Below are 12,871 nucleotides of genomic sequence, written 5' to 3'. Positions count from 1 at the left end.
TCCTGGGAGGCCCAGTAGTGACAACCTCCAGCTTCATTGCTCAGTCCTGCCGTTCTGGACTGCCTCCCCATTTACAACAACGGACCTGCCAATTGTACACCTCTGAAAAGATCGCTATCTTGGATATTTAGGACTACTTTCTTCCAAAATACTTCAATATATTCTCTTGTGCTCCTCAGTGTCCTTGTTAGAAAAACTGGGGAAGCTGTCCTCATGTCATAGATGGAGAAAACGCCATAGAAGAGGTAGTAAGCAACCCTCTCCCAAATGGCCCAGTCCTCAGCATTTACTGTATGCAGAGCAGCACTGTGCTAGGCCAGGTTGGGGGAGGAGGGAGGGGAGGAGATGGAACAAAAGAGAGAGAGAAAATCTGGTCCTTGCCTTCAGAAGTGATAGGTGGTGTTTATGTTGCGCTTTATACACGTCATATATCTCATTCAGACCACGAAAGCTTTTCAGGCAAATATTACTTATTGTGTTAGCCCTAAAAATGTAAAAACAAACAGTATTATGGACACTGAGCGCCATAGCCATAGTCATAGTCATGATTTAACATCCAGTGTTTTTTCTACCCTTTCATGCTACAAATTTTGGAGACAAACCCTTAGTCAATAAGCAGTTATTAAGTGCCTACTGTATGCCAGTTGCTGTGTAGTAGGTGCTGGGGATACCACAAAACCAAAGCAGGCAAGGCTACCTGCCCTCCAGAAGCTTCTGTTCTAGGAGGGGCAGCAGAGGAGGAAACAAGGGACACACGTACGTAGGTGCGAGGTCACAGTAGGAGGAAGAGGAGGTCATGTGACCCAGGTCACCATGACAGGCCTCACAAGCTGCACTTAAGCTGTCTAAAATGCACAGGAGAAGCCATGTAACAAATGTCAGCTGGGTAATGCCTCATTTATCTGCTGGCTTTTCACTTAGGTCAGTTCTCAAGATGTGTGATACTCCAAACACCAAACCTTTCTTTAATAGAAATCTGCCTAAAATGATTTTCCCACTTTGGTAAATAGAAATATATGAAATGTTACTTAAACTTCTCAGCGGCTCCGTTACTGTGCCGTATTAGAGTGAAGCCCTCGGCCACCGAGGTGTACAGGACTGCTTCTGCCCCAGAGGACCACAGACAGCTAGCTGGGTCTTATTATTTTCTGTCTGCTTTTTAAAGATGCCTTGCCTCCTCTCTTACCCACACCATCACTCCTTGTTGCTGCCCATGGTCTGCTCTTATTTTACACAATGGTCGATGTGGGGACATGAGAGAGTTTTCACTGTCTCCTACCATGGATATGGTCTTTGCCATGATTATTTTTCTTACTAAGGAAGCATTTTATATTTATTTCCTGATTTGATGTTGTCTGGGCTCCACATAAGTGGGGCATTACTGTACAGAATGCTGATGGCAGACTTAAGATTAGAACTACCTCTCAATTCCTGTTCCACTGGGTGCTCTGAGAGTAACTCACGGCAAAATAAATGATGTTGGAACCAATGTGGAGTGGAAATCATCCAGTGAGGAAAATGGAAAGACTTTGAAGTTAACTATATAGGACGTGCCCCACTCCTCCTCCTCCGGCAGTCTTGTTTTTGACTCTTGCTTGGAATTTAGAATTCTCTGAAATTCTGCCTTAGAAGAAACTGTGTACAGATGCAAATTCAGTTCAACAAACATGTATTAGACATATCAGAATAAATTCCCACAAAACTAAAACTAATTTCCAGCAGGTCAGGCAAAGGTGCAAAGAGTGCGTAAGGTGCCTCTAAATCAATGGCCCTACACTGCCCTGGCAGCTGGGTTCAGATGCAGCCTCAGACACTAGCTGTGTGATGCTGAACAAGTAACTTAATTCTTTCTTCCTCAGTTTCCCCCTAAGTGGGGTAGAAAATGGGGTTAGTAATAGCACCTACATCCAAGGAATGTGAGAATCAGCTGTTAGCACAGTGCCTTTCACAAAGCAGGTACTCTGATAAATGCTTGTTTTTAAGTTCCTTTGTCCCCAGTGTAGGACCCATATGGAAGAAAATATCAAAGATTTATCCTGGTACTCACTGCTTCTCATTGCAATTCAAGAATCAGGCAGACGTACATCATCTCCCTTGCTGAAACTGATTATATGAGAAATAGCATCTGTGAACTCTGGGGAATGGGATGACCTTGTACATGAAGGTTAGATGGAGCCAGGTTGAAGATTAGGTATGAAGACTACTAGATTACCTTACTCAGGTCTCAAAGCCTTTTTTCCATAATAAGTAACTAAGGTATTCCTAAGCTAGAGAAGCAGGCTGAATTATAGAAAATAGATAGTTTCTGACTGGGTCTGTTTCCTCAAGCTGCATCAGAAGGCCATGAGCAGGATTAGTAGAACTAGTCACAAGCTCTTCTAATATTCATAAATATGGTGTCAGAGTCCTGCTCACCATCCTTATTACTTTGATATACTTATTTTTCTTTGTAATGATAAAGACCAGCTCTACCTCCCAAGAGTATTATGAGGGATAGCAACACCATTGAGTTAATATTTCTGTTTCTCAAAGTGTGGGGAGAGAGAATCACACCAATAGATACAGAGATTTAGGTCTCAGGCTCATAGGCCGGTGGTACTCATGATCACAATTACCCATCAGCCAGAGAAGTCACAAGACTGCCTGAGACAGAAGATGGTTCCTAAGGAGTTTGAAAACAGTAACAGCATTATTAGAACATGCACATAGCCTCCTTTATGACTATATTGAAGGAGAACACTTATTTCGATGAGTAAAATCTGACATGATCAGGTCTTCTCTAAAAAACAGCTTCATTTTTTCTAGTCTTCCACAGGCTATGTAACAGCTAACAGATTAGGAGTTTAGATCTAATCCAACAATACAAAGTCTTGTACAGTCTGATTATCAATGTTGTAAGGCCAGAATGCCTTCAGTATAGAGCTTCAAAGTAGCCAGATAGCAAGGAGGAAAGAATGGGAAAGGAAAGGATTAGATTTGGGGGGCATTGGATAGAGCAAGGGGCTAGAAAGCCCAGTGGAAAAGTGGGATTGCGAGGGGCGGTGAGTGGGCAAAGGCAGGAAGTCAGAGTTAGATTTGAAGGAAGACAATGAGGAGACCAAGACTGAAGTGCCAGTCCAAGGTACAGAGTATCTCTTTGCCAAAACTAAATCATTGGGTTTTAAAATATATTTTATGCTGTATCAGTCAGTCACCACTAGTTTCAGTGCAAATGTTAAAACCAGCTTTGATTTCATCGTCCTAACAAATCCTTGTCATTTGAATATCTCAAAGTACTGTATGCACCGGATCCCATAAGGCTGAATATGAGACCAAAAATAAACAAACCCCTGCCTCATCCTGGAACAAAATTTTGGTCCAAGAGACTTTTCTAAACTGGGACTGAGGAAGTTTAATAGGGTTAGGACAAACAAGCTTAGCCTAGGGAGCAGGGTAGAGATCTCCAGTATAGCATAGTCAGAGGAAAGTGGCCATTTCCAGGGAAAACAAATATTCTATGTGCCTAGATGCTGTCCCAAAGCCTTGCCTCTGTTAGCATTTAAGGATTCTCCCTGGGTTACAGAAGCAATTTTCTGCCTGTAACAAAAGGCAAATGCTATACAGTGAGATTTAACAGGCCAGAGGCTGAAGGGAGCTTCAGAATTTCTAGAGACAAAATTGATCCAAAGGTACTGGCCGCAACCTACATAGAAACTAGGGAATTCAATTAAATTCAACATTCACTGTGCCTACTATGGGTGATGGTGCTAGAGAAAATAAAGATGGAAAGAATAGCTATAGAAAACACATAGAATCCTGCTCTAATTTTTTTATTTTTATGCGTAGAGCAAAATGCCATCTTAAAGGCTTCCCTCTGACTGGGTGTCTCCCATGATGCATAGAGACAATAATGGTAATATTAATAGTTGGATTTGCACATCCCTTTAAGGTTTACAAAACACTTTACATACGTTATCTCATTTGATCGTCTAAAATGCCTTAAAAGATCTAATTAGGAATAAAATGTTCAGCAACTCTGATTATCAAGATCAAATGAATAAAACATGGAGTTTGTCACTGTCCTGAGAAGATCAGTCATAGAGTCAAAGTCAAAGGGGGATTTTCAGCAGGTGATGAGGTCCCTGGAACATTTCAGAGCCTTCTAAATGACATCCACAATCCCTCAAAAGAGGTCAGCCTGACTATCCACAGAGGAAAAACCAAATGGATGAAGAATGACTATTGTCCACATTGTGACAGGTAGTTGGATGGACTGCACAGTCATCAGTACAGATCTAGATCTACCTAGATATCTATATTTACATGTCTATACTTGTCATATAGCTGCCTAGATATCGATGTAGATATATATATATCTTTTTTTAAAAAAAGAATATTAATTTTTAGTTTTCAAAATTCACTTTCATAAGACTTTGAGGTCCAAATTTTCTCTCCTCCCTCCCCTTCCCTAATCCCAAGATGATGTGCAATCTGATATAGGCTCTACATATACATCCATATTCATGTCATCATCTTGATGTCATGGTCCTCTTCGAGAATTAAGGACAAACACAACAACAACAATTTTTAGGTTAGTCATGTTGTAAAGAAGAATTAGAACCAATGGGAGGAAACATGAGAAAGAAAAAACAAACAAAAAAGGGACTAAACAGTCTGCTTCGATCTACATTCAATCTCTGTAATTCTTTCTCTCGCATTTTCCACCAAGAGTCTTTTGGAGTTGTCTTAGATCCTTGCATTGCTAAGAAGAGGTAAGTCTATCAAAGTTGGTCACTGCACAATGTGGTTGCTATTGTGACAGTGTTCTGGAGGTTCTGCTCACTTCACTCAACATCAGTTCATCTAAGTCTTTCCAGGTTTTTCTGAAGTCTGCCTGCTCAACATTTCTTATAGCGCAATAGTATTCCATTACATTCATTATATCAGAAATTTTTCAGCCATTCCCAGATTGATGGGCATCCCCTCAGCTTCCAATTCTTGGCCACCACAAAAAGAGCTGCTATAAATATTTTTGTACATGTGGGTCCTTTTCCCATTTTTATGATTTCTTTGGGTTACAGTCCTAGAAGTGGTGTTGCTGGGTCAAAGGGTATGCACATTTTTGTAGCCCTTTGGGCATAGTTCCAAATTGCTCTCCAGAATGGTTGAATCAGTTCACAACTCCAGCAACACTGCATTAGTGTTCCAATTTTCTCATATCTTCTCCAACATTTATCATTTTCCTGTTTTGTCATGTTGACCAATCTGATAAGTGTGATGTGGTGCCTCAGAGTTGTTTTGATTTGTATTTCTCTAATCAAAAGTGATTTAAGGCATTTTTTTATATGACCATAGATAGCTTTAATTTCTTCATCTGAAAACTGCCTGTTCATATCCTTTGATCATTTATCAATTGGGAAATGACTTGTATTCTTATAAATTTGACTCAGTTCTCTATATATTTTAGAAATGAGTCCTTTATCAGAGACACTGTTTGTGAAAATTCTTTCCCAGCTTTCTGCTTCTCTTCTAATCTTGGTTGCTTTAATTTGGGCAACGACTTTTCAATTTAATGTAATCAAAATTATCCATTTTGCATTTCAGAATGTTCTCTATCTATTGTTTAGTCATAAATTCTCCTCTTCTCCATAAATCTGATAGGAAACTATTGCTTGATCTCCTGGTTTGCTTATAATATCAGCTTTTATATCTAAATCATGTATCCATTTTGACTTTATTTTGGTATACAATGTAAGATGTTGGGTTATGCCTAGTTTCTGTCATACTATTTTCCAGTTTTCCTAACAATTTTTGTCAAATAGTGAGTTCTTATCCCAGAAGCTGGAGTCTTTGAGTTCAACAAACAGTAGATTACTCTAGTCGTTGACTACCATGTCTTGTGTACCAAATATACTATTCCACTGTTCTACCCCTCTGTTTCTTAGCCAGTACCAAGTAGTTTTAATGATTGTTCCTTTGTAATACAATTTAAGATCTAGTAGAGTTAGGCTACCTTCCCTTGCATTTCTTTTCATTAATTCCCTTGATATCCTGGACCTTTTCTTCTTGCAGATGAATTTTGATATTATTTTTTCCATCTCTATAAAATAATTATCTGGTAGTTTGATTGGTATGGCACTGAATAAGTAAATTAATTTAGGTAGAATTGTCATTTTTATTATATTAGCTCTGCTGTAGATATATATGTATATATATATATATATACGTATATATATGTATATATATATATACGTATATATATATATATCTCTTGAAAGGACAGTGAACTGGGTCCAGAATTGAACAAAAGGAAGAGAGTAGGATACATTGCTTTAGGAAATTGAGTAGTGATTCTAATAACCCCAAACTTCTCCCTGAAACAAAAGGAGGTCTTTTAATGGCGATATTTTCTCTATGATGCTGTAATAGTCTTTGAAGAACTGAAGTTGAGGATGACCTAGGGGACAATGGAAAAGTATGTGACAAGAGGGAATATACTCTATCACATTACAGGAGAAGAATTGTTTAGGAGAAGCATGAAGGATGTCTTCAGAGGGATGCATGATTGAAAAATGAGTGAGCTGGTCATTTGGGGCAGCTAGATGGTGCAGTGGACAGAGTGCTGGGCCTGGATCTGGAACACCTGAGTTCAGATTCACCTCAGACACTTACTAGCTGTGTGACCCTGGGCAAGTCACGTAACCCTTCTTGCTTCGGTTTCCTCATCTGCAAAATGATCTGGAGAAGGAAATGGCAAAGCACCCCAGCATCTTTGCCAAGAAAACCCCAAAGAGGGTGACAAAGAGTCAGACAGGACTGAAATGACTGAACAACAATAGTCATGTAGTAAGAGTGAAGGGCAACTGATGAACAGCCTATGGACTCCATGAGTATCCATACAGTGTAAAGAGAGCTAAAGAAACACCCCCCCCCCCATTTCTCATATATTGGGTATACCCCTTAAGAAGGATTTAAACCTTTTTTGCATAATTACAAATGTCTTTTCAATATGGTTGGCCCAATTCACAGTTCCACCAAAAGCATATATTAATATGTCTGTCTTCCCAAAGCCCCTCTCCTATTTACTACTTCATCTTTTGTCATTTTTACAATTTACTTAGTGTGAGGTTAAACCTCAAGTAGTGATTTGGAACAATCTTTAATGAGGTTGGTAATAGTTCATGATTCTTTTGAGTCCTGGTCATTCATATCTTTTGACTACTTATCTACCAAGGAATGTTCTTGGTCTTACATATTTTGTTATTCTGTATGTACCTTGGATGCTTTACAGAGATCTTTGATGCAAAGGTTTTTTTTTTCCCTAATCCGCAGTTTCTCTTCTCATCTTAGCTATTCTGATTTTGTCCCTGCAAAGGCTTTTTAACTTCATGTAATCAAAACTATCTATTTTATCTTTTCTGATCTTTTCCCTCTTGTTTAGTTAGGGGCTGTATCTCTAGTCATAGTTCTATAAAATACTTCCAACCATTTTCCTCTAATTGTTGTATGATGTGAGCTTTTAAGATTTTTTTACATTGTACACATAAAATTTTTTATATTTGAGGATATGCATAGTATTCCATTACATTAATGTCCCATGGTTAATTGAATTGCTCCTATACTATTGGAAATTAAGGTTGTTAGGAGTCTTTTACAATTATGCTTGCTGGTATAAAAATCTTTGAACATGTATTTTTGTTGATTTTGATAACACTTTTAAAGTATTTTTTAATAATGAAATTTTAGGGTGTGATTATTTTTGTAATTTTTACTGCATACTGTCAGATTTTTCTCCAAAAAAAAAGAGTCCACAAGTCAGCAATTCCACCAGCAATGAATGAGTGCACCCATTATTCCACAATCATGCCTACATATAGTTTTATTGCTTTTAATTATTTTTGACAATTTGATAAGTATGAGGTGGTGCCTCATAGTTGTTTTAATTTGCATCTCTTTGGTTACTGGTAATGAATATGTTTTCAAGAGATTGTTAACAATGAGTTTTCCTCTTTTGAAAAGTATTTGTTCATATGCATCTGGCCATTTACTCATCATGGAGTAGGAATTACATTTAAATTTTTTACCAGTTTCTTATCTATTTTAGATGTCACTTTTTTCTGCCATTAATTATAATTATTTCCCCAACATATTATTTCTATTTTTCTTTTAATTATATTGATTTTAGTGCATATTTTTTTTACTTTAAATTTTATCTTCTCCCCAATAATTGCTTTCAATTGTTGATCAGGGGGAAAAATCATCTCCCTCCCACAGCTGAGATAAATACTTTTTCCATTTTCTTTCTGTTTATACTTCTTTGTTATGTTTTTCTATCATCCAGCCAGAATTCACTGTGAGATGTGAGTCTAAATTGATTTCCTGCCAAACTGTAAACCGATTTTCCCCAGTATATTTGTCAAATAATGAACCACTTTCCCTAGGTTTTATCTTTTTTGAGTTCATCATACACTAATCTTTTGTATATATTTGGTTGGATGTCTTAGACTTAATTCTATTTCAGTTCTCTAATTCTCTTTTTTGCCTGGAATCAGATATATTTGATGATCATAACTATCTTGTAATGTGTTTTAATGTCTGGGACTGCAAGACCATCTTCACCAGCTTCCTCCCCCTGCCCCACTCCACCAGCATGTTCCCTTGATATTCTTGTTTATTTTTAAATATAAATTCTATGTTTTATTTTCTTTAAGCTTTTATTTTGGTTGATATTGCATTGAACACTTAAATAATAAACCAACAAAAGTGCTTAATCAATTAAATACCTACTATCTGCCAAATATTATAGTGCTTTGCTAGGTTCTGGGGATTCAAAGAGAAAAATGAGACAGTCTCCTCTCAAAAAGCTCATGTTCTGCTTTGCAGATACAGAATATTCACAGAGAAGTAAATACAGAATGCATATGTGTGTGTGTGTCTGTAAATATATTTTCCTCACATATATTTCTCCTAGCTGGATCCTCATATCTGCTTCTATATTCAATTTCTTGCAACATGTTGTTTTGGTTCCAGAATATGAAGAAAATCTGGCCTCGAACAGACATGTGGTTGGAAAAGAGAGGAATATTTAATAGGCAAATAATATCTTAGTAGCATTATGACAATAGTTGTGACCTCATGGACTCCCTGAAAGGATTTTGAGGATGCTAGGAGGTCTGTGGATCATACTTTGAAAACTACTATTCTAAATAAGTCCTTCTCTTTAGTGACAGTAAAGAAATAAGAAAAGGTCTCTTGGAGGAGGTGGTGTCTGTTGAGCTGAGCCCAAATGAAAGGAGCTAGTAGAGGTGCCAAGAGGCAGGGGATGTGAAAAGAAAACATGTCAGGCATTGGGAAAACAGCTTGAGCAAAGGAACAGAAACGGGAAATGGCTGCTCCTGTCAGGGCGAACAGTAAATAGACTAGGTGGAGCAAGAAGGCCAAGAAAGGGATGGAGTAATATGTGCTCAGTCTAGAAAGCTAGCCTAGAGTCAGAGTGAAGGGCTTCCAATGCCAAACAGAAGAGTTTGTGTTTTATTGTAAGAGTGAATGGGGTGCCACCAAAACTTCTCCATCAGAAGAATGATGGATGCATCAGACCTCCCCCATCTGACAGTGAGCTCCTTGAGGGTAGGGGACTGTCTTTCACCTCTCTTTGTGTTTCCAGCACATAGCAGTACCTGGCACAGAGGAGTCACTTAATACTTATTGACTGACTGAGCTACATTTTAGGAATATTGAAACAGATAGGTCATCTTATCAACATCTTATCCATGTGCCTTCTACCTCCAGGACTCAGGTCACAAGGTCGGTGCCTACCCATGATTTCTTCCTCTATCCTCCCCTCAGGGAGTCTCCCAGGGATCCAATGTTCTGGGTACCTTCTTCTAGATCTCATGACATTGAGTGAAGACCAATGGAGCATACAGACTGTGCATCAGTTACCCTCACTTTCAGTATATGGAGGGGATCTCTTTCTATCTGGGGAGCTGAATATGGAACAACTTCATTGATGTGTTGGTTAGTTTTGCCAATTTGCTTTTTTTCCTTTCTTTTTGCTTCTTTGTTCTAAGGGATGGCTCACAGGGTAGAGGACAGGGAAGGATACATTCAGGAATGAAAATGACATTTAAAAAGATATCAATTCATTTTAAATTTTCATTTCCACTTCCCATTTTGAAATAGTTCCTTTTTTCCTATTTTTTTCCTTTGCTGTCTGCCTTCCATCTGACTCCCAGCCCCTTGGGATTTTCCCCTGAGGTGACTGACCCACTGTATCCCACTGAGTTCCAAATGCACTGTGCTTGTAAATGCCATCGATTACGAATGCATTACCCCCGTTGTCTACAGTAATATTGCACCGCCATAAATCACTGCTGCTTGGAGTTAATATTAGTTCTGTGGTATTGATTACGCTGCTGCTTAATTATATGTGACATTCATTGAATTCATTAATAGATACTACCTGCCTCTTTGCATGCTAAGTATTGGTGTAAGCTGATCAGTTAATTGTTTGTATTTGCTCTCCATTTTACTGCTTTTGTTATTACTTGGCTGGGCCTGCTTGCATGCCTGCTATCTGCATTATTGATTTGCTGAACACAATTTTAACTAGAATAAAAATGAAATGGAGGTCAAAACTTTAGCTGTGTGCCATAATGGATCTAGAAACCTGAAGATCTTCTCCCATTATAAGAGTAGACCCTGAGTGTAGAAATAAAAATGGTATGAAAATGCTGAAATGACCAATAAGAGAAGTAATCATTAACAATAAGAAAGACTCTCCATCTCTTTTCTGTCAGTTCTTAGGAATATTTGATCATTCAGAAATTCCTGATGTTGGAATAGTCAGGAATAGTACTTGGAAGCTGATCATTAAGATTCCCATTAAAGAAGAAGACTCATTTAGAGAACAGCAATTCTCAAAGTATGGTCCATGGACCACTGAAAATCCCCAAAATCCTTTTACAGCATCAGCAGGAAATTGAGATTTCTTAAAAAATGCAAATGTAAAGGACCAGAACCTCAGAGATCACATGAATGCCACTGACAAAAGGCAGCTGATTAATCAGATAGAATTTTGTTCCACCGCAACTGCGATCTAATTGGCCATTCATACATGGGATATACTTGAGAGGCATATATTGACTTGGTCCATCACTTGACATTCACTCAGCCACCTTCAGGAAATGAGAATGAAGCCAGAGATAGAATTCCCCCTTAGACTCCTTCCCACCCAATCAGTTAACCACTGCTCTCTTCTGGTTCTTCTACCTGTCTGACCACTCCTCAGACTCCTTTGCTGGATCTGCATGTCACACCTCCTAACTGAGGATATGCCCCCAAGACTCACCTCTCTTTCTACATATTCCCTTTTGAAAATTTCATCATTTCCTATGGGTTTAATTATCACTTCTATGCAAATGATTCCCAGATCCATATATCCTGCCCTGGTCTGTCTCCTGAGCTCTAGCCCCACATCACCAAATATATATATATGTAGTATATGTGTGTGTAGATATACACATACATACATACATATGTATATATGAAAAGTTTTGAAATAGATTTGTAGGCATCTCAGCCTCTACACATTCAAAATAATTCTTTATCTCCCTCTCTCCCAAAATCAGCTTGAAGTTTTCTTATAGACTGGAGTTGGTCTTAGGATGTATAAGAGAAGTATTGTCACCATTTACAATAAGAGAGACTACTCCATCTCTTTTCTGTCAGTTCCTAAGAACATTTCATCATTCAAAAATTCCTGATGTTGGAATGGTCGGGGGTTGGATTTGGAAATTGATCATTAAGATTATTGTTCATCTTTTGAAGAAGGACCAGTGACATCACACAGTGATGTCTTGACTTTTCAGTGAATTGGATTAGGCAGAGTTGTACAAAGTCCTCAGCTTCACTTTTTTTAAGAGTTATAAAGGCTAGTGGCAAAACAAAAGTCAGTATGATTGCTGATAGCCCGGGATGTGGTGGATGATCTTTCTCTCTTTGATGTCTGACCGAGTACTGTTCCACAGTACCTGGTTCAGCTACCTTCATGGCCACTGGAATAAGTTATTATCTCCTACTGCCTCGGGGAACTCTTCACATTCTTGAGGTAGACATCCCCTTAACTTACTGATGGGTCAAAGGTCTATTGGTTACCCTCCACCTGGTTTAGCTCATCTGCAGGGGTGGTTTTGCCAGGATGTGGCCACTGCACATGCTCCAGCTTTTTGGAGCTACAGATGAGAGTTGGGTGAAGGTGGATAACAAAAGTAGATGAGCAGAAGGTTTGGCAAGCCTTCTTGTCATGTTAGCCAATCTAACAGGCATGATGTGGCACCTCAGGGTTTTTTTGATTTATGTTTATCTAAGCAATATAGACATGATATGTTTAAACTGCATTATTGACATTTTTTCTAGCCCAGAGGTGCTAGTTCTCCCTGAACACCTCATAAACCCATTAAGATCATTAAGACTATCAGTAAAGAGGAGAACTCATTTAGAAGAGCAGTTCTCAAAGTATGAGCCATAGACCCCTGGGTATCCCCAAAACCTTTTTAGGGAGTCCATGAGGTCAAAATTATTGTCATAATCTTGAACTAAAACAACATATGGAAAAAGATTGACTATGGAAGCAGATATGAGAATCCAGCTGCCTTCCATTAAGCCAGACATTAAGGAGATTTGCATATTTGGAAAGAATAAGTAGCAATGTACTGGAACCAGCTAGCACTGACTCTCTAAAGCCAATTCTTAATTATTCAATGTGAGCATTTACATGCTTCATATGAGGACTAGATTTATCGTTTTGTTGATTTCTGGACTTTAGAAAGTGATAGAAAAATGTCAATAATGCAGGTTAAACATATAATATCTATATTGCTTAGAGAAATGT

This window comes from Notamacropus eugenii, chromosome 1, assembly GCF_028372415.1.
Source record: "Notamacropus eugenii isolate mMacEug1 chromosome 1, mMacEug1.pri_v2, whole genome shotgun sequence".
Classification (NCBI taxonomy): Eukaryota; Metazoa; Chordata; class Mammalia; order Diprotodontia; family Macropodidae; genus Notamacropus; species Notamacropus eugenii.
This window is presented reverse-complemented; position numbering follows the sequence as displayed.